The sequence below is a fragment of the Aquarana catesbeiana genome, linkage group LG06 (assembly GCF_042186555.1).
Source record: "Aquarana catesbeiana isolate 2022-GZ linkage group LG06, ASM4218655v1, whole genome shotgun sequence".
Lineage (NCBI taxonomy): Eukaryota > Metazoa > Chordata > Amphibia > Anura > Ranidae > Aquarana > Aquarana catesbeiana.
In genome coordinates, this window is record NC_133329.1 from 14,670,546 (window position 1) to 14,693,543 (window position 22,998).

The window sequence follows — 22,998 nt, forward strand, 5'->3', positions numbered from 1 at the left end:
CTAATATTTCACAGCAGGGCCCTGTGAGGGCTTACAGTGTTGTGGCCACAACAACACCTAAGGCCCAAATTTCTGCTGAGTATATAGGGCAGGCCCCTACTTTCAAACATCCAACTTACAAATGACTCCTACTTGCAAACGGAAGGAGACAACAGGAAATGAGATGAAATCTACCCCTAGGAAGGGAAATTCTCTCCTGTAAGAGTTTATATGGGAACAACCTTTCTCCTTTCCACTGATGCTTTATCACCAATCCTTGTTTCACAAAAAAACCCACATTTTAAAAAAACATTTGTCATTGGGACAAAAAATGAGGTGAAATCTTCTGAAGAGGAGCACAGACAGCAAAACAAATGTCACAGGGGTGATAACCCTTCCCAATGTTTTCCAAAAAGCTTAAAATAGATTTTTTGGCTGGAGCTAAACACGTTAAAAATGTACCAGTTCAAAATTACAAACAGATTCTACTTAACAACAAACCTACAGTCCCTTTCTTATTTGCACCGCCTGTATACTGCTGTTCAGAGTATATAGGGTCTGGGGGCCACACGCCTTTCCTTTTTTTAATTTAGGTGCGGGGTTCCCCTTAATATCCATACAAGACCCAAAGGGATTGGTAATGGACTGGGGGGTACCCATGCTGTTTGTCTCACTGATTTTCATCCATATTGGCAAGACCCGACATTACATTAACCACCTCACTACCCGGCCATTGTCAAATGACATCCACAGATGGGATCTCCCATCCTGGGTGGACGTCATATGACGGCCTGGGCTTCCCAGCCGTCTAGGGAGCGCACCCGGTGTGTGTGCCCGGTCAGCAGCGATGTCTGCTGGGCACCCGCGATTGCCCGTTAACCGGGCCGGACCGTGGATCTGAGTGTGTAAACACACAGATGCACGTCCTGTCAGTTGAGAGGAGACCGATCTGTTTTCCCAGTACAGAGGAACACCGATAGGTCTCCTCCCCTTGTACGTCCCCGCCCCCTACAGTTAGAATCATTCCCTTAGGAAACATAATTAACCCCTTGTGTCCCCCTAGTGGTTAACCCCTTCCCTGCCTGTCACATTTATACAGTAATCAATGCAATTTTATAGCATTGATCACTGTATAAATGTGAATGGTCCCAAAAATGTGTCAAAAGTGTCCGATGTGTCCTCCTTAATGTCGCAGTCACGAAAAAAAATCAGGATCTCCGCTATTACTAGTAAAAAAATAAATAAATATATATTTTTTTTAAATGCCATAAATCTATCACGTATTTTGTAGACGCTATAATTTTTGCGCAAACCAATCAATATACGCTTATTGCGATTTTTTTTACCAAAAATATGTAGAAGAATACGTATCGGCCGAAACTGAGTAAAAAATGTGTTTAAAAAAAAAAAATTGGGATATTTATTATAGCAAAAAGTAAAAAATATTGTGTTTTTTCAAAATTGTCGCTCTTCTTTTGTTTATAGCGCAAAAAATAAAAACCGCAGAGGTGATCAAATACCACCAAAAGAAAGCTTTATTTGTGGGGAAAAAAAGGACGTCAATTTTGTTTGGGTACAACGTCACATGTCTGCGCAATTGTCGTTTAAAGTGCGACAGCGCTGAAAACTAAAAATTGGTCTGGGAAGGAAGGGGGTAAAAATGCCCTGTATTGAACCGGTTAAAGCCGCAAGCAGTTTTAAATGACTTTTTTTCCTTTAAAAATTAAATTTTGTGCAAGGACTGTTCTTAGCACGGGAAACATGCGCCACTTTACAGGCAAACTATAGACACCCCCCAGGTACGATATTTATCCACTTGACCACTAGGCACTTAAACCCCCTTAATAACCAGACCAATTTTCAGCTTTTGGTGCACTCACATTTTGAATGACAATTACTCAGTCATGCAACACTGTATCTATATGAAAATTTTGTCCTTTTTTTCACACAAATAGAGCTTTCTTTTGGTGGTATTTAATCACCGCTGGGTTCTTTATTTTTTGTGCTATAAAAGAAAAAAGACCCGAAAAATCTGTAAAAAAAATGCATTTTTCTTCGTTTCTGTTATAAAATTTTATATACAGTAATTAGTAATTTTTCTTCATATATTTTGGCCAAAATGTATACCGCTACATATCTTTGGTAAAAATAACCCAAATCAGTGGATATTATTTGGTCTTTGTGAAAGTTATAGAGTCCAAAAGCTATGGTGCCAATATCTGAAAATTGATCACACCAGAATTACTGACAGCCTATCTCATTTCTTGAGACCCTAACATGCCAGAAAAGTACAAATACCCCCCAAATGACCCCTTTTTGGAAAGAAGACATTCCAAGGTATTTAGAAAGATGCATGGTGAGTTTTTGAAGTTGTAATTTTTTCCCACAATTCTTTGCAAAATCAAGTTTTTTTTTCTTCTTTTTTTTTTCACAAAATTGTCATATTAGCAGGTTATTTCTCACACACAAAAGAAAAAAGATAAAACTGCGCATAGGTAAGTATAAACAAATTAGAAAGCTGCAGTTCCTATTTAAAACACGAACATAAATGGAACCAAAGAAGAAAATGTGAAACTGCGCTAATATATTTAAATAACAGTTGACCATCATAAAGTGCAAAGAAAGACCATGTGAATATATGGGGCATATATAGTTGATCTTAAACAATGTATTAAACACATGTAATAAAGTGCATAATCATGTAATGTCGGGTCCTGGCAATATGGATGAAAATCAGTGAGACAAACGGCATGGGTACCCCCCAGTCCATTACCAGGCCCTTTGGGTCTTGTATGGATATTAAGCGGAACCCCGCATCCAAATTAAAATAAGGAAAGGTGTGGGGCCACCAGGCCCTATATACTCTGAACAGCAGTATACAGGCGGTGCAAACAAGACAGGGACTGTAGGTTTGTTGATAAGTAGAATCTGTTTGTAATTTTGAACAGGTACATTTTTAACGTGTTTAGCTCCAGCCAAAAAATCGTTTTTAAGCTTTTTGGAAAACATAGGGAAGCGTTATCACCCCTGTGACATTTGTTTTGCTGTCTTTCCTCCTCTTCAGAAGATTTCACCTCACTTTTTGTCTCAATGACAAATGCTTTTTGAAAATTTGGGGTCTTTTGTGGAACAAGGATTGGAAAGCATCAGTGGAAAGGAGAAATGTTTTTCCCATATTAACTCTTACAGGAGAGAATTTCCCTTCCTAGGGGTAGATTTCATCTCACTTCCTGTTGTCTCCTTCCGTTTGCAAGTAGGAGTCGTTTGTAAGTTAGATGTTTGAAAGTAGGGGCCTGCCCTATATACTCAGCAGAAATTTGGGCCTTAGGTGTTGTTGTGGCCACAACACTGTAAGTCCTCACAGGGCCCTGCTGTGAAATATTAGATCAAGAATTGTAATTACATGCCCCTGTTGAACAGGGGCAGAAAAATTGGGCCTTTGGTGGTGGTGGTGCTGGTGCCACAACACTGTAAGTCCTCACTCGCTCTTGGTGGGTGCAGAAATGGGCCCTGCTGTGAAATATTAGATCAAGAATTGTAATTACATGCCCCTGTTGAACAGGGGCTGAAAAATTAGGCCTTAGGCACTGGTGCTGGTGCCACAACACTGCAACCCCTCACAGACACTCTAGTTGGAACACAGGAACGAGCCCTGCTGCAAAGTATTGCATCAAAATTGTAATTACACCCCCCTGTTAAACAGGGGCTGAAAAATTGGGCCTTAGGCACTGGTGCGCTAAGAACCAAAAATGTTCTTACAAGCTATCAGTGTGATCATTGAGGAGGAAGAGGATAATTACTCAGGGATAGTCACTCAGCATCAGCATAGGCAGTCTTTGAAGGGATCTGAGATTTCAAAAAAAATTATTCGGTTACATCAGCATCAGGTGCTTGGTAGCTGGTGGTGATCCAAGACTGATTCATTTTTATGAAGGTCAGTCGATCGACCGAGTCGGACAGACGCACCCTGTGATCGGTTACCACGCCTCCAGCAGCACTGAATGTGCGTTCGGAAAGAACGCTGGATGCAGGACAGGCCAGTAGCTCAATTGCATACTGTGCAAGCTCTGGCCAGTGATCCATCCTCAAGACCCAGTAACCCAGAGGATTTTCGGTGGGAAAGGTGTCCAAGTCTGATCTTGCCCCTAGGTATTCCTGCACCATGCAGACGCTGGCAATGGTTGCTGGAACCGATCATACCTTGGGGCTGCGGACCAAAAAATTGTCTGAACGCATCGGTCAGACGGCCACCTTCTCCACCGCTCCTTCTTTGACTGACCGAAGCCTCAGCAACACGTTGTCCAGAAACAGGAGTTTGTAACCTCCCAGTCTCTGGGAACGCATTGCACAGACCTTTCTGCAAGGCCTCCCGAAGATGTTTCATCCTCTGCTCCCTCTGCGATGGCAAGATAAGGTCCGCAACCTTACCCTTGTAACGTGGATCAAGGAGGGTTGCCAGCCAGTATTGGTCCTTCTCCTTGATACCACGAATACGAGGATCCTTACGCAGGCTTTGCAGGATCAGGGAGGCCATGCAGCGTAGGTTTGCTGAGGCATTCGGTCCGGAGTCCTCTGGGTCACTAAGGACGACATGGTCCGTAGCCACCTCCTCCCAGCCACGTACAAGTCCATGTGTTTCTTGGAACTGATCCCTTAAAGACTGCTGCTGATGCTGAGTGCCAGGCTCCACCTCCATACTGACACAATCTTCCTCCTCCTCCTCCTCTTCCTGTGTGATCAGCGGGCACGCAGGAACACTGTCTGGATAAAGGGGGCCTTGAGAGCTAAGGAAGTCCTCCTCTTCTGCCTCTGTTCTGCCTCAAGTGCCCTGTCCATTATTCCACGCAGCGTGTGCTCCAACAGGTGGACAAGGGGGACAGTGTCACTGATGCATGCACTGTCACTGCTCACCATCCTTGTGGCCTCCTCAAATGGTGACAGGACATGCATCCCTGATCATGGCCCACTGGCGTGGGGAAAAAAAACCAAGCTCCCCTGACCCTGTCCTGGTGCCATAGTCGCACAGGTACTCATTGATGGCCCTCTGCTGCCTGTGCAGCCGCTGCAGCATGGCCAACGTTGAGTTCCACCTGGTGGGCATGTCACAGATTAGGCGGTTCTTGGGCAGGTTAAACTCCTTTTGGAGGTCCGTTATCCGAGCACTGGCATTATATGACCGGCGGAAATGCACACAGACTTTCCTGGCCTGACCCAGGACATCCTGTAAGCCCAGGTACCTGCCCAAGAACTGCTGCACCACCAAGTTAAGGACATGAGCCAAACAGGGCACATGGGTCATTTGTCCCTGTCGGAGGGCAGAGAGGAGGTTGGTGCCATTGTCGCAAACCACCATTCCTGCCTTAAGTTGACGTGGCGTCAACCACCTCTGAACCTGCCCCTGCAGAGCTGACAGAACCTCTGCCCCAGTGTGGCTCCTGTCCCCCAAGCACACCAGCTCAAGCACCGCATGGCATCTTTTGGCCTGCGTACTTGCGTAGCCCCTTGAACGGCTACGGAGCACTGCTGGTTCCGAGGACAAAGCACAGGAAGAGGCCATGGAGGAAGAAGAAGAGGAGGGGGTGGAGGAGAGATGTGTGTCACAATCATTAGCATTTTGGAGGCGTGGTGGCGGAACAACCTCCAACACTACTGCACCTTGTCCTGCATCCTTCCCAGTTGCCAGCAGAGTCACCCAATGTGCCGTGAAACTTAGGTAACGTCCCTGTCCTTGCCTGCTGGACCATGAGTCAGCGGTAATATGCACCTTACCGCTGACCGCCCTGTCCAGCGAGGCATGGACATTGCCTTCCACATGCCGGTAGAGAGCCAGAATCGCCTTCCGTGAGAAAAAGTGGCGTTTGGGTACCTGCCACTGAGGAACCACACATTCCACAAACTCACGGAAGGGGGCAGAGTCTACCAACTGAAAAGGCAGCAGTTGAAGTGCTAGCAATTTTGCCAAGCTAGCATTCAACCGCTGGGCTTGTGGATGGTTGGGAGCAAACTTCTTTCGGGGGTGCAGCAGCTGGGGCAGGGAAATTTGCCTGGTATAATCTGATGTCGGTGTACCAAAAGCAGATTGCCCACAAGTACTTGGCTGTGACACACCTAATTCTACACCTTCATTCCTCTCAGTGCAGGTCTCAGAGAGGACTGAAGGTATAGTGGGGTTGGAGATCTCAGCTGATGAGGAGCAAGGAGAAGTCCTCTTTGTTCTTTGGTGTGGGTCTTTTAGATACGCTTGCCAACGAACTTCATGGCAGGTCAACATATGTCTGGTCAAGCATGTGGTACCCAAGCGGGAGATGTTTTGGCCACGCGAGATACGCTTGAGACATATGTTGCAAATAGCAGCGGTGCGATCTGATGCACTTGTCTCAAAAAAGGCCCACACCAAAGAACTTTTTGAATAACACACAGAGACTGCAGCGCCCTGCACATGTGGAGCTTTGGGGTGTGATGCAGTCAATGTGCTTCCCTTAGGCTGGCCCCTGGAGGGTATCCTGCCTCGTTGGTGATGTGCCGCCTCCTCCTCCTCTCTCCTATCAGGCACCCACGTTGAGTCAGTGACCTCATCATCCCCTCCCTCCTCATCACTGGAGCAAACCTGGCAGTATGCTGCAGCAGGGGGAGCATGACTGCCAGATTGCTGTCCTTCTTGGGCACCCCCTCTGTCCGTGCTCATGTTACTGCCTTCATGGAGCTCAGTATCATCATCAGAGCCTTCCAAACGCTGGGCATCCTCCTGGAGCATGTACCCAACACTGTGGTCAAACAGTTCGAGGGACTCCTCAGGAGGACATGGTGGGGCTAGGGAAGGAGTCACTGATGACATTGAGCCGAGGGAAGATCCCGCTGCTTTGCCAGACAAAGTACCCTGGTCATGGGTGAGAGAGGATGAGGAGGATGAGGACGGCTTGGTCATCCCACTAACTTGTAGGTTTAGCTGAACACGGTGAGCAGGACGCACCCCACTAACTTGTAGGTTTAGCTGAACACTGTGAGCAGGACGCATCCCACTAACTTGTAGGTTTATCTGAACACTGTGAGCAGGACGCACTGCACTAACTGTAAATAGTCTAGCTGCCTGACTCTGGTACTAATAGGATCAAAAGAACACCAGCAATTTTCTTCAGGTAGCTGTATATACTGTAACAAGACAAGCCTGCCTGTCAGTAAGAAGATAGCAGGAACGGATCTAGCTGAACACTGTGAGCAGGATGCACCCCACTAACTTGTAGGTTTAGCTGAACACTGTGAGCAGGATGCACCCCACTAACTTGTAGGTTTAGCTGAACACTGTGAGCAGGACGCACTGCACTAACTGTAAATAGTCTAGCTGCCTGACTGTGGTACTAATAGGATCAAAAAAACACCAGCAATTTTCTTCAGGTAGCTTTATATACTGTAACAAGACAAGCCTGCCTGTCAGTAGGAAGATAACAGGAACGGATCTAGCTAAACTGAATACAGTGTATATATATATATATATATATATATATATATGCAACACCTGGGATGCATATATATATATACACAATACACTGTAAGCGCAGCTAACTAACTGACTGTTCTGCCTAATCTATCTAACGCAAATCAAATGTCACTGTCTGTCTCTCTCTCTCTCTCTCAATGAACGCCGGCAGGCGGCCTTATATAGTGTGGGGCGTGTACTAAATCCCCTGAGCCATAATTGGCTAAAGCCTCCTTGGCTTTGGCCAATTACGGCTCTCTGTTCAGGTGGCGCTGTGATTGGCCAAGCATGCGGGTCATAGTGCATGCTTGGCCAATCATCAGCCAGCAATGCACTGCGATGCCGCAGTGAATTATGGGCCGTGACGCGCCACACGAACATGGGTTCGACTTGAACACGAAGCTCATCCCTATTGTGGGGCAATGCAGAGTATTGTGGGGCAATGCAGAGTATTGTGGGGCAATGCAGAGTATTGTGGGGCAATGCAGAGTATTGTGGGGCATTGCAGAGTATTGTGGGGCATTGCAGAGTATTGTGGAGCATTGCAGAGTATTGCACAGCATTGCAGAGTATTACACAGCATTGCAGGGCATTGCAGAGTAGTGAGGGATGGCTGAGCATGGATGGATGGATGGCAGTTGTCACTGTGCAGCGCTGAGGGCACTACAGATGCAGCCCACAGCGCTGCTACCATCCATCCATCCCCCTCTCCGCTCACAGTGTACCGATCGGTACACAGGAGGGGAGGAGAGGAACCTGTGTCATGACATGACGCCGGTTTGTGTACATGTGATCGCTCCATCATTTGACGGAGCGATCACATGGTAAACGGCCGCGATTAGCGGCCATTTACCGAGATCCGTGATGCGCCGGGTCCTCTGGACCACTTTTTTTTAACTTTAAGCATCATTAAAATCACTGCTCCTGAAAAAACGTCCGTTTTTAAAAGTTTTTTTTGCATTGATACATGTCCCCTGGGGCAGGATCCGGGTCCCCAAACCCTTTTTAGGACAATACCATGCAAATTAGCCTTTAAAATTAGCACTTTTGATTTCGAACGTTCAAGTCCCATAGACGTCAATGGGGTTCTAACGTTCGTGCGAATTTTCGGTCCGTTCGCAGGTTCTGGCTCGGACTGAACTGGGTGGTGTTCGGCTCATCCCTACTTGTATGATATTTTATATATATATTTTTAAACTTTTTAGTTTGATATATTTTTTTAAATTTTTAGTTTAATATTTTGTAAACCACGGCACAGTGACAACAACCAGATATTATCTCAAAGAAACACACGTATACACTTTTGGAACTGGGTTGATTTGGATGTGGTTTCCTTGAGCCACGCTGTGTTTTAACCAAGATCAGCGGCTCACAATTAGTGAATTTCCAACGTCTGTGAATGACAAGGCAATAGCGGAATCGGGTTGGGGATAAAAGCAATGAGCATCTTGTTGGCCAATAGGAATCCCCCTGAGGAAGTCACGTGACCATGTGACGTAACGCGTAGGGGAGGGGCATATGGTGGAACAAGACGCGGAGATACCTATTGGCAAAGCACGGAGCTGTTGTCACAGAGTTGTGGAATAAAAACACGCTGTACATAGTTGGTGCGCTGGAGCGCCTTATACATGTGAGTGCAACTTCTTTTTTTAAATAAGGTCTGAAGGCTTTAAACAGAGTGAAGCACTATGTGGAGCTTTTTATCTTTTGCATGCATCGATTTAACCTCGCCATGTGGAGACATATACAGATAAATTGGAAGGAGAAAAAGACATCTCAATAAGTCCTGGGAGACTAAACAGACTTTTCTGACCACGCTTAGGTGTGAGGTCACATCAACTGCAGTGAGCACATAAATGGGGGGGGCACCTGGGCACATACCCGAGAGGGGGGGGGGCACCCGGGAGCAAGGTGTTGAGTTATTAACTTTAAAGTCATCACAGAGGACAAGGGGGCACTTTTTACGTCTGGATTTCATCTCCAAATACGGAAAGGTTTCTTCACAGTCAGAGCTGCGAAAATGTGGAGTAGACTCCCTCTAGAGGTGGTTCTGGCCAGCTCAGTAGATCAACTGTTTCCCGTCATTCAGCTACAGCGTGGACTTTAATTGCTGGGAGGCCGTCATACGATGTCCTCCCGTGCAGGGGAGCGGCACGCTCTGTGATCACCGAGTTAATGCAGACTCGGCTGATCACAGATCAAAGTAAGGGGCCAATCCCGGCCCCTTACCACATGATCAGCTGTCAATCAATGACAGTTGATCACGTGATGTAAACAAAAGATCAGTAATCAGCTTTTTTTCTGCTTGCGCTGATAGCGTGAGAAAAAAAAAAGGCGATCACCGGCTTTTGTCAGAGGGACAGCGGTTCCGAAGAGGGTGAGACATCACCCAAGTACCTGTGCCCACCAGTGCCACCGGCCAGTGCCCACCAGTGCCGGCTGCCAGTGCATACCGGTGCTGCCTACCAGTGCCCACCTGTGCCACCTATCAATGCTCATCAGTGCTGCCCATCAGTGCCTCATCATCCGTGACACATACCAGTGCCACCCATCACTGCCACCCATCAGTGCCCTTCAGGGCCACCTATCGGTGCCCTTCAGTGCCACCTATCAATGCCCTTCAGTCCCACCTATCAATGTCATCAGTGCCATCCATCAGTGCCATCAGTGCCACCCATCTGTGCCACCCATCAGTGCCATCAGTGCCACCTATCAGTGCCATCAGTGCTACCCATCTGTGCCACCCATCAGTGCCACCTCTCAGTGCCACCTATCAGTACCCATCAGTGCCCACCAGTGCCCCCTTATCAGTGCCCACCAGTGCTGCCTCATCAGTGCCCACCAGTGCTATCTATCGCTTTCCTTCAGTGCCACCTATTAATGCCCTTCAGTCTCACCCATCAGTGCCACCTTATCCGTGCCCATCAGTGCAGCCTTTCAGGGCCCATTAGTGAATGAGAAAAATTATCTGTTTGCAAAATTTTATAACAAACTTTAAAACTGTTTTTTTTTTTTTTTTTTAATTTCAGTCTTTTTTGTTTTTTTTAGCAAAAAACAAAACAAAAAAACAGCAGTTATTAAATACAACCAAAAGAAAGCTCTATTTGTGTGAAAAAAAATAAAAAAAATGTCATTTGGGTACAGTGTAGCATGACCGTGCGTTTGTCAAAGTGTGACAGCGCTGAAAACTGAAAGTTGGTCTGGGCAGGAAGGGGGTATAAGTGCCAAGTAAGCAAGTGGTTAAAGTCCTAGATTATTTCTTAAATGTACAGAATATATCTGGGTACTGACATTTATAGGTAAAGTTGATCCAGGGAATATACGATTGCCTCTCAGGGGATCAGGAAGGAATTTTACCCTGCTGGAGCAAATTGGATCCTGCTTTGTTTTTTTTTGTTTTGTTTTTTTACTGTTTTATGGATCAACTGTGGGAATAGGATTGTGTATATAGGATTATATCATTTTTTTCCCCCCTTTTTTGGTTGAACTAGACGGACTTGTCTTTTTTCAACCAGACTAATGCCCTGTACACACGATCGCACATTTTGACAACAAAATCCATGTTTTTTTTCGACGGATGTTGGCTCAAACTTGTCTTGCATACACACGGTCACACAAAGTTGGTCGGAAATTCTGAACGTCAAGAACGCGGTGACGTACAACATGTACGATGAGCCGAGAAAAATTAAGTTCAATAGCCAGTGCAGATCTTCTGCTTGATTCCGAGCATGCGTGGAACTTTGTGTGTCGGAATTGTGTACACATGATCGGAATTTCCGACAACAAGGTTTTGTTGGTGGAAAATTTGAGATCCAGCTCTCAAATTTTGTGTGACGGAAGTTCCAATGGAAAATGTGTGATGGAGCCTACACACGGTCGGAATTTCCGACAACAAGCTCCCATCAAACATTTCCCGTTGGAAAATCTGACCGTGTTTACGGGGCATAACTATGTAAATGTGAAGTCCTGGAAGAAAGTTTGCTGAATTTCTGGGAACACCCATTGCCGACTCTTCTGAATGTGCAGCTCAGCTAATCTCTACCTTATCTCTACCTTGTAGCCTCCAAATGCTTACACTGATTCATTTTAGAGTCATGACCCGAACTTGTATACTTACTGGAGTCCAACATTGTTTTTTCGGTGTTTTATCAACGGCTGTAAGCTGTATTGAACAAATGGAAGGGAGACTTATTAGTCACATGACTCAGGAACAGGAAAATTCATCTTTATAATCATTTCTACCTGTAACACTTCTCTTGTGTGTCTTCTAATGCTCAGTCGCCCTGTCCATATGGCCCACTCTCCCCATTTTCATCTATGTCCTCTGGTTGTGGCAGTGAGCTGGACACTAAAGCTCCTCCATGTATAGTACATGTCGTCCACATACCTCCTGGACCTCAGAAATGTCACATATGATACTCAGTATACATGTACAATTAAAGTGAAAGTTAACTTCCATGCATGACTTTTACCTATAGGTAGGCCTATAATAAGTAATAAATCAACGTGTGCTGTTTAGGAGATATCTACATTACATATAGCCAGTAGGGATGAGCTTCGCGTTCGTCTCGAACATCGACTGTTCGATCATTCGCCGAATTGCGAACGATATGGGCCATTCACGCCAAATTTGTGTGGCGCGTCATGGCCCATAATTCACTGCGGCATCGCAGTGCATTGCTGGCTGATGATTGGCCAAGCATGCACTATGACCTGCATGCTTGGCCAATCACAGCGCCGTAGGTAGAGAGAGCTGTAATTGGCCAAAGCCAGGGTGGCTTTGGCCAATTATTGCTCAGGGGGGTTAGAACACGCCCCACACTATATAAGGCCGCCTGCACAGCGGCCCTGTGTAGTGTGTTCCGGTGTGCTGAGAGAGAGAGAGAGAGAGAGACAGTGTCATTTCATTTGAGTTAGATAGATTAGGCAGGACAGTCAGTCAGTTAGCTGCACTTACAGTGTATTGTGTGTATATATGCATCCCAGGTGTTGCATATATATATATATACACTGTATTCAGTTTAGCTAGATCCGTTCCTGTTATCTTCCTACTGACAGGCAGGCTTGTCTTGTTACAGTATTTACAGCTATCTGAAGAAAATTGCTGGTGTTCTTTTGATCCTATTAGTACCACAGTCAGGCAGCTAGACTATTTAGAGTTAGTGTAGTGCGTCCTCCTCACAGTGTTCAGCTAAAACTTCAAGTTAGTGTAGTGAGACCTCTGCACAGTGTTCAGCTAAAGCTACAAGTTAGTGTAGTGCGTCCTCCTCACAGTGTTCAGCTAAAACTACAAGTTAGTGTAGTGAGACCTCTGCACAGTGTTCAGCTAAAGCTACAAGTTAGTGTAGTGCGTCCTGCTCACAGTCAGTCTGGATCAGTCTGAATAGCTGAATAGCTGAATAGCTGGATTGCTAAAACGGCCCCCATCAAAACTGCCCCCATCATACTGCCATAAAAACTGCTCCATCAGAATTGCCCCATCAAAACTGCCCCATCAAAACTGCCCCATCATATTGCCACCATCAAAACTGCCCCATCAGAATTGCCCCATCAAAACTGCCCCATCATATTCCTCTATTATAAATCAGTACATGGTGTGTCTGTCCCCTCCCCCGGGCTCTGTAATCAGAGCTGAGATGCTCCAGCCCCCCCCCCTGTGTATAACAGAAGCTTTGGTAACCATGGCAACAAAAGCAACACAGTACACTCTGTTTAATAGCTAAAATTTCCTGAAATGACCACTAAACAAACAGCTTTTTCACAAAAACTGTAAAAGATATCAAACTGAAAAGATATAGCCAGATAGCTGAATATTTTGTGAACATTTTAAAGTTTGTTTGGTGTCTGTAGGTGAAAGTATGAAGGAGCTGAAACTTTTGGGAGCAGAAGAAGATTTTAAGGATCTGAAGCATGCTCCAATTGACTTCAATGTTAAAAAAGTGTTAAAAAGCTTAATATTTTAAAAAGTATAAATAGTAGAAAAAAAGTTGAAAAAGTCCCATCATCAGCTGAAAGAGACGAACGTTTTAATAGTTCAATGGTTTTAATAGCTAAAAGTATGCAGAAGTTACGCAGAGCCAAAAAATGTACGGAATAATAAACTAGAAAATGCATTTCCTGGGGAAAATGCGTGGGAATGCTGAATAGCTGAATTGCTAAAACTGCCCCCATCATATTGCCATCAGAATTGCCCCATAAAAATTGTCCCCATCAAAACTGCTGCATCATATTGCCACCTTTAAAATTGTTCTGTTAAAATTGTCCCCATCAAAACTGCTCCATCATTTTGCCACCATCAAAACTGCCCCATCAGAATTGCCCCATCAAGGCGGCAGAGCCGGCAGCCAGAGCGGATGGTAGTGTGAGGAGAGAGCTCTGCCACAACGGCCTATATACAGCGGCTCACAGCGAAACTACACGAACCAAAACTACATCCATAGAGAGGGGAGACTAAGGGGAACAAAGCGGTCAAGATGAAAAAAAAAAAAAAAAGGAGAGAGGGACCGAAAAAACTGACCGACTTCTACCCCCTCATGGCCGGCCGAGATTCCCAAGATGGAGCCCGCTCTGAGAACAGAAGCTCAGCATCCCCTGCACACTCCTGCAGCCATCCATCGCCATCCTCGGGTGAGTCTAATTTCACACACTATCCACAACCATCCTCACCCTCTGACAGCCCTGTTAAGCAAAAAAGGAGGATTGGGGTGGAGGAAGAGAATCAGGATGAGGCAGGGTCAGAGGGAGACATAATGGAGGAATCATCCTCTCACAGCCAGCAGTTAGATGCTTTCCCTACATCCGAGCAGCCCATCCTGGATACCACGATGAAAGAAATGTTATTGACTCTTAGGGGGGCCCTCCAACAGGACATATCTGCATTTATGCATACCACCAAAAATGAACTGTCAGCATTCAGTAGCAGAGTCAATTATGTGGAAAAAAAAATGGAGGAATTCACACTAGCTCATAATGAGCTGGTGGATGCTCACTTTGATGTAGAAGATGAGATCAAAGCCATGCGTCTAAAAATGGCGGACATCGAAGACAGGGCACGCAGGAACAATATTAAGTTCAGAGGGATCTCTGAATCGATCAAACCAGCAGAACTCACTGCGTCAAGTCAATGGGAGCATGCTCCAAAAGCTCATGACCACGGTTCTGCCGTCTCTGGGGCCTAACGACATAATCATAGACAGAGCCCATAGACTGCCAAAGCCCTCATTCCTGCCTGACCAAATCCCCAGGGATGTCATCGCTAGGATCCACTTTTACCACATAAAGGATCAGCTGATGCGATTTGCCAGACAGCACCCCAAGCTCCCTGATCCATTCACTGGAATCGCATTGTATGCAGATTTATCGCAAGCTACACTAACGGCAAGGCACAACTTAGTCCCTATTACTAAAATCTTACGCAACCATAAGATTCTTTATAAATGGGGATTCCCTGCCAAACTGCGGTTGGAAATACACAGCGAATCGCACGCAATCACTTCACTGGAAAAAGGTATGGAGCTCCTCAGAAAATGGCATCTTCTACCACCGGATGGAGAAGCTGCAGACCCTGATCCCCTACATGACAGACGAAACAACTACCGTCAAAACAGAAGGGGCAAGTAAACGTCACCCGGATACACGTTTGCCTCTGCTGATGGCTCCTATACACGTGTGGCACTTCTCTCAGGATCACTAACCCCTGATGCCTTCCAAACCTCCCATGAACCCAGGTGTAGGTTCAAGAAGCAGCCGTTGTTCGGCTAATATGTTTCTTAGTTATCCCCCTTCTTCAATTACAGGATGACTCCTGTGACCTGTTCTATGCAAACTTTACTGTTTGATTGTTCCATATTGCTGCATAATTCAGCTTGGTTTTTTGTTCATGTTTTTCTTTTTCTTTTTGCTATTCTGAAATTTTCTTCAGAATCTTTACCTCAAATCTTACACGTACCCAACATCAGCCCAAGAGCATATTGTTTATTGATTTCTACCACTAGATGGCAGCAGCTTGTACTCATTGAATGGAATGAACCTTAAAACCGTATCACACAATGTGAGAGGTTTAAACGGCCCCTATAAGCGCAGGGCCATGTGGAAATCAGCTCTGGACCTGAAATGTGATATCCTGTGTGCACAAGAAACACACTTCACTAGCAGCAAACCTCCAAAGTGCACGCACAATACATTTTCCAAAGTATTCACCGCCAATGACATTTCGAAAAAAAATGGGGTATTGATCGCTATTAAGGACACATTACCTTTTCTTTATTGCAGATTCATAATGACCCCCATGGATGATTTATTATTTTGATTGCAGAAATAGACCGGGTCCTCTACACACTGGTAAACTTATATGCCCCAAATATTAAGCCAATGAAGTTTATCCGTAAAGTTGTTAAACTTGCCAAATCCTTGCAAAAGGGTAATCTCATAATATGTGGGGATTTTAATATGGTCATGAATGAGGAAATTGATTCCTCCTCAGTGGCTATGAGGAAGAGGCCCTCTTTAGGTACCTGGTGTCATGAAGAAAGGCTCTTTGATCCCTGGCACTGCCTTAGATCCACCGAGAGGGACTACTCTTATTACTCCATGGTGCACAATAGCTACTCTAGAATTGATTTTTTTTTTTAACAGATATGTATACCCTGCAGAAAGTGAATAAGGCTGATATCCTCAACATTACATAGTCTGATCATGCGCCAGTGGCCATTGAGGTTGAAGTTAGCAACAAAACATCCCATAAACCACTACAGCGCAACAATACTTACCTTCTGTCATCACATTAAAGAGGAGATAGAGGAGAAACTTAAAGAATACTTTAGTATCAATACCAATGGGGAATGCTCCCCAACAACGATCTGGTGTGCTCACAAAGCATACGCTAGGGGAATTCTTATCCAGATTGCCTCGAGGGAAAGGAAAGTCTATTGCAGAACTAGAGGCCCAACACAAGGACCCCAGCTCCACATCCCCCAGGATCTTGAAACGCCTTAATTCCTGTCACGAAGAACTGCAACAGGAACTTAGGGCAGACTACGACCTATATTTCAAAAGGCTGAAACTATCATTTTACTCTCAAAATAACAGGGCAAGCAAACTTCTGGCTTCACAAATCAAAAAAAGACATATTAAGTCCAACATCACTCATATTCAACATCACAGATCCAATACCACACTCCATAACCCTAAGGACATAGCTAATGCTTTTGGGGACTATTACAAATCCCTTTACAACCTCAGCAAAGACCTATCCACCTACCAACCTACAGATAAAGAGATAGATGAGTTCCTCCAAGGAATCCAACTGCCCTCAGTAGACTAAACAACTCTACAAGCCTTAAACTCTCCAATCACTAATGCAGAAAATGAGACAGTTATTAAATCTCTCCCCATGCACAAATCCCCAGGAGCGGACGGCTTTTCCGCTGAGTACTATAAAGCATTTAGCTCCCTTCTAGCACCAAAACTAGTAGATGTCTTCAATAAAGCAGCCACAGCGGGATCCTTCCCAAGAGAAATGCTCCAAGCAATAATAGTAACTCTACCCAAACCCGGCAAAGACAACTCCCACCCCCAAAATTATAGGCCAATATCCTTACGCAACTCTGACCTAAAGATATATGCAAAGGTACTGGCCAACAGGTTACTGGAAATTACCCCTTCCCTAATAGGACTGGATCAGGTGGGTTTTGTAAAGGGCAGACAAGCACCGGATGGAACTAGAAGGACGTTAGATCTACTATGATTCGCAGAAATCAATCAATTACCAAGTATTTTTCTTGCATTAGATGCCGAAAAGGCGTTCGATAGGGTGCACTGGGGTTACCTATCAAGAACTTTACACAAATTTGGAATATCAGGAATGATTCATTCAGCAATTATGTCCTTATACTCAAATCCCTCAGCCCAAGTATATACCTCTAGTTTCCTATCTGATCCTTTCCTATTATCTAATGGTACGGACAAGGTTGCCCCCTCTCCCCAATAATTTTTTCACTCATTATAGAACCCCTGGCACAAAGTATTAGGTCCAATGCAACAGCCATAAGATAGGACTCTTTGCCGACGATATAATATTAGCTTTATCCAATCCAGCAGCCTCTATACAAGAACTTAAAAAGCTATTGCACAATTTTAGTCAAATCTCCTTTTACAAAATCAACACAAACAAGTGTTTCGCTTTGACACTCAATATACCCATAGAAGAACAAAGCATGATCAAACATATGTTTCCCTGTAATTGGGACCCCCCCTCAATTACGTATCTTGGTGTGCAGCTCACCTCCTCTTCCGCTAAACTATATTCCAGCAATTACCCTCCTCTACTTGCAAATGTTGATGAAGAGATGGTCCAAATTGGCAAACTGCACTTATCATGGATGGGGAGAGTAGCTGCATATCAAATGCAAATACTACCTAAACTTCTATACCATTTCAGAACACTGCCCATACCTATCCCCCAAACATTCTTCTCACAATTAGCGAAAATTCTAAATAAGTTTGTTTGGGCAGGCAAAAAACCTAGATTCGCACTGAAACATCTGTATAAACACAAACACGTAGGCGGTGTAGGACTCCCCAATGCACACATTTACTATCAAGCAGCTATATTAGAACAAACTCGATATTGGTTCACATGCCAAACTGACAATAAATGGTCTGAAATAGAACAAGAAATCACCCCGGCCATAATCTACCAGCCCTGGCGTTAGCTGCCGGTATACACCATAGACCAGTCATTCCACTGTACCCTACTGTACAAGCTTCTATAACAGCATGGTCCTCCATGCTAAGACAGCCATTTACGGACACTACTATGCAGGAAATACAAATCCCATTAGCAACGTATGAATACTTGATCCCAAACATCTCGACCCAAACTTTGAAAAAAAGAGGGGAACATTTCTTCACACCTGACCTACAGGGACAGGAAGCAATGGAAAGATACCAATTGTTTCAAATAAAGCACTACCTCAAACACAACACTCCTAGACCACTAAAAATACCCCAAATACTATGGCACTATCTATTAAACAAATGCTCGGGGAAACACAAGGGAATATCCTTATTCTACAAATTCGCTACCCCTCTATACATGCAGGCTAAATTGCCCAACATGAGAAAGTGGGAACAGGAACTAAAAAAAGAATTCCCATTGCATCAATGGCATCTAGCGGTAAAGAGTAATGGTAAATGGGATAATGCACAGAAGATACTGAATAGGTGATACTTTACTCCCCTACGTATTCATAAAATGAACCTGAGCTTCTCCCCAATATGCTGGCGGAACTGTGACAATACTGGTAATCTTCTACACATATTGTGGAGCTGCAAGGTAATAAAACCCTTCTGGCAGAAAGTAGCTACCATTATTCATACAATTACAAATACCACAAGCACACTAAACCCTGAACTTGCCCTCCTCAGCCTGGGCATAGACAACTTTCCCCATTTGCCGAGAAAGGTTTTTTTAAATATACTATTTGCAGCACACGTATCATTAGCAAGGGAATGGCGCTCTCAATCACCCCCAAAAATTGAGGAAGTAATTTCCAGAGTGAATACCCACTACACAATGGAAAAAATGCTAGCGTATAAGGAAAGAAGAGCCCCGGCCTTCCACAAAAACTGGGAGGTCTGGAAATTAGCTCATTATGCTCCCTCTCACTTGTGAATTGTGAATTGTGTTTTATGATATTTAGGCTAAGCAACTAGGCATATAGTGGTAAAAGTATTTACCGTATTTATCGGCGTATAACACGCACTTTTTTCCCCTTAAAATCAGGGGAAAATCGTGGGTGCGTGTTATACGCCGATCCCCTGCGATCCCCCACTGACAGATCTAAAAAATCGCTGATCGCGATTTGAAAATGGCGCCGCCGGCGCCGAAATACACAGAGCCGGTCCTCGGCTCTTCTCGGCCACTTTCGGCACCATTTTCAAATCGCGGTCGTCGATTTTGAAGCCCAGGATGGCAGGGGATCACTGGGGAAGGCTGCACTGGGGAAGGCTGCACTGACAAGGCTGCACTAACAAGGCTGCACTGGGGCAAGGCTGCACTGGGGAAGGCTGCACTGGGGAAGGCTGCACTGGGGAAGGCTGCACTGGGGAAGGCTGCACTGACAATGCTGCACTGGGGAAGGCTGCACTGACAAGGCTGCACTGACAAGGCTGCACTGGGGAAGGCTGCACTGACAAGGCTGCACTGACAAGGCTGCACTGGGGAAGGCTGCACTGACAAGGCTGCACTGACAAGGCTGCACTGACAAGGCTGCACTGGGGAAGGCTGCACTGACAAGGCTGCACTGACAAGGCTGCATTGATGGGCATTTAAATGTAAGTTTTTTTCCCTTCAACTTCCCTCCTAAAAGTTTTTTTTCCTTAAAATTCCCTCCTAAATTGGGGTGCGTGTTATACGCCGATAAATACGGTAATTAATTAGATAAAGTAATAAGAATATCAATAAATAATTAACATTACTAGAAGTAGTCACACCAGAAGATCCAACCCAGACTTTATTACTTTGTGACTATACTAAAAAGTATGTGTTTTCTGTTATTAATGTATTAAGAAAGTATCAACGTTTGAAGTTCATAAGATAGTTGTCTACAAAGTAAGAATTGAGCATATACTGTATTTCTTCACTATTGACCCTCACTAAGGTCATTAGAGGGCTACCTTGCTTAAGACTATTAGAGGTTCCTGCTCACAGTTTGTACCCAGTCGGGGTGACAGGTCCTACCTCATGTTGAGGTCGTAAGCTACGTGGTTATGGGTGGCTCAAGTAACATTGGTGACATTGGTGAAACCAGTCAGGGACCAGCACTGCTGGAGCTAAGGGACTCTCCTAGCTGCCGGGGGAAGAACTCCTCCAGTGAGAGTGGGGGGGCAGCAAAGGGAAAGGAAAGACAGATTCTGGTGGTAGGGGACTCAATTCTTAGAAGGACAGAGAGGGCAATCTGTAACCAAGACCTGAAGCGCCGAACAGTATGTTGTCTACCGGGCGCTCGGGTTCGGCACATCACGGATCTTGTGGACAGATTACTGGGAGGGGCTGGGGAAGACCCGGCTGTCATGGTGCACGTTGGCACCCACTAATTCGGGGTACTTTGTCGCAGTAAGTGGGCTTAGCAATATATGACCATATAGTGTGACCAAACCCCTGTATTTTTTTAATATGTTCAGGTGTTCAGGTGTTTTTAACTAGCCCTGCAGGAAATGTCATTCTTGTATGTGTGCTCTGTAAAATATTTTGTACTGTTTATAGGTCTTACAGCAGCACCATCTTGAATTTAAATGCATTGTATGGTGTGCCCCTCAAATACTTGTAGATTACTGGGAGGGGCTGGGGAAGACCCTGCTGTCATGGTGCACGTTGGCACCAATGACAAAGTCAGAGGCAGATGGAGTGTCCTAAAGAACGATTTTAGGGACTTAGGAGCTAAATTGAGGAAAAGGACCTCCAAGGTAGTATTCTCAGGAATACTACCGGTACATCGAGCCACACCAGAAAGGCAGAGGGAGATTAAGGAAGTAAACAAGTGGCTGAAGAGCTGGTGTAGTAAGGAGGGGTTTGGGTTCCTGGAGGACTGGGCCGACTTCTCAGCCGGTAACCGATACTATAGAAGGGACGGACTGCACCTAAATGAGGAGGGTGCAGATCTGCTGGGAAGGAAGATGGCCAAAAAGTTAGAGGGGTTTTTAAACTAGGCGATGGGGGGGAGGGTCCAGAGACAGTGAAAGCCAGCACGGAAGATATTCCAGAGGGTAGTATTGGGGGCATTAGTGGTAGGTTAACCAAAGCACAAAAACACAAGGTGAGTATAGTAGCAAGTCCTAGTTGCAATCTCAAAACACCCAATACGAAGACAATATGCGACCCGTCTAAACTATGTGGCATGTTCACCAATGCCAGGAGCATGGCGGACAAGATGGGTGAACTAGAGATACTGTTGTACAAGGAGGATTCAACAGCTCTCATGATTGGCTGGCAAACATTCAAGGGTATACCCTATACCGCAAGGATAGAGAGGGTAAAAAAGGGGGAGGGGTATGTCTATATATCAAGAATAATGTACAAGTGAATGTGAGAGATGACATCACTGAGGGAGCTAGGGAGGAGGTGGAATCCTTATGGGTAGAGCTCCAAAGGGATAAAGCTGAGGGGAAAATAATACTGGGAGTATGCTATAGGCCCCCTAACCTGAGGGAGGAAGTGGAGACGGATCTCCTATCACAAATTGGAGTAGCAGCAAGGATGGGAAGTGTTATCATAATGGGGGATTTTAATTATCCAGACATAGACTGGGCGGAGGGAACCGCGCATTCATTTAAGGCTCGCCAGTTCCTTAATGTCTTGCAGGACAATTTTATGGGTCAGATGGTAGACGCACCAACTAGAAATAAAACATTACTGGAGCTACTGATTACCAACAATATAGACCTGATCACAGATGTGGAAATACGGGGCAATTTAGGTAACAGCGATCACAGGTCAATTAGTTTCAGTATAAATCACACAAATAGGAAACATGAAGGGAACACAAAGACACTGAATTTCAAAAGAGCCAACTTCCCTAAACTACAAACCTTGCTAAAAGGCATAAACTGGAATAAAATATTAGGAACAAAGAATACGGAGGATAGATGGGTTTGCTTTAAGAGCATATTAAATAAGGGCATTAGCCAATGTATCCCATTGGGTAATAAATTTAAAAGAGCGAACAAAAGTCCTGGATGGCTTAACTCCAATGTAAAAATGCATATAAAAGCAAAGGAGAAGGCCTTCAAAAAATACAAGGTTGAGGGATGATCCTCAGCATTCAGACTTTATAAAGAATGCAACAGGAAATGTAAAGGTGCAATTCGGACAGCTTAGATAGAACATGAAAGACACATAGCGGTGGAGAGCAAAAAAAATCCCAAGAAATTCTTTAAGTACGTAAACAGTAAAAAAGGGAGGACAGACCATATTGGCTCCATAAAGAATGAGGAAGGACATCTGGTTACAAAGGATGGGGAGATGGCGAAGGTATTGAATTTATTCTTCTCCTCAGTCTTCACGAGTGAATCGGGGGGCTTCAGTAACCAAAACTTCCTGCCCAAGCCATTTTTCAGCTTTCAGCGCTGTCGCACTTTGAATGACAATTTCGCGGTCATACAACACTCGACCCAAATGAAATTGTTATCATTTTTTCCCTACAAATAGAGCTTTCTTTTGGTGGTATTTGATCACCTCTGCGGTTTTTATTTTTTGCGCTATAAACAAAAGAAGAGTGACAAGTTTTAAAAAAAACACAATAATTTTTACCTTTTGCGATAATAAATATCCAATTTTTTTTTTCTTTAAAACAATTTTTTTCTCAGTTTAGGCCGATATGTATTCTTGTACATATTTTTGGTAAATAGAAAAAAAATCGCAATAAGCGTATATAGATTGGTTTGCGCAAAAGTTATAGCGTCTACAAAATAGGGGATAGTTTTATAACATTTTAATTTTTTAAAATTTTTTTACTAGTAATGGCGGCGATCTGCGATTTTTATTG

The 22,998-nt window shown here is 44.6% G+C and overlaps 1 protein-coding gene and 1 long non-coding RNA gene across 3 annotated transcripts in view; both read right to left on the bottom strand.

Moving 5' to 3' along the window:
• Window positions 1–22,998, bottom strand: part of LOC141148167 (uncharacterized) — a 113,083-nt gene that overhangs the window by 48,152 nt on the left and 41,933 nt on the right. The gene's annotated exons all lie outside the window — the stretch shown is intronic.
• Window positions 1–22,998, bottom strand: part of LOC141147507 (uncharacterized) — a 48,813-nt gene that overhangs the window by 10,257 nt on the left and 15,558 nt on the right. Inside the window, exon 2 of the long non-coding RNA XR_012245058.1 lies at window positions 11,571–11,615. This is a non-coding gene — a long non-coding RNA (uncharacterized lncRNA). The remainder of the gene's footprint in view (window positions 1–11,570; window positions 11,616–22,998) is intronic.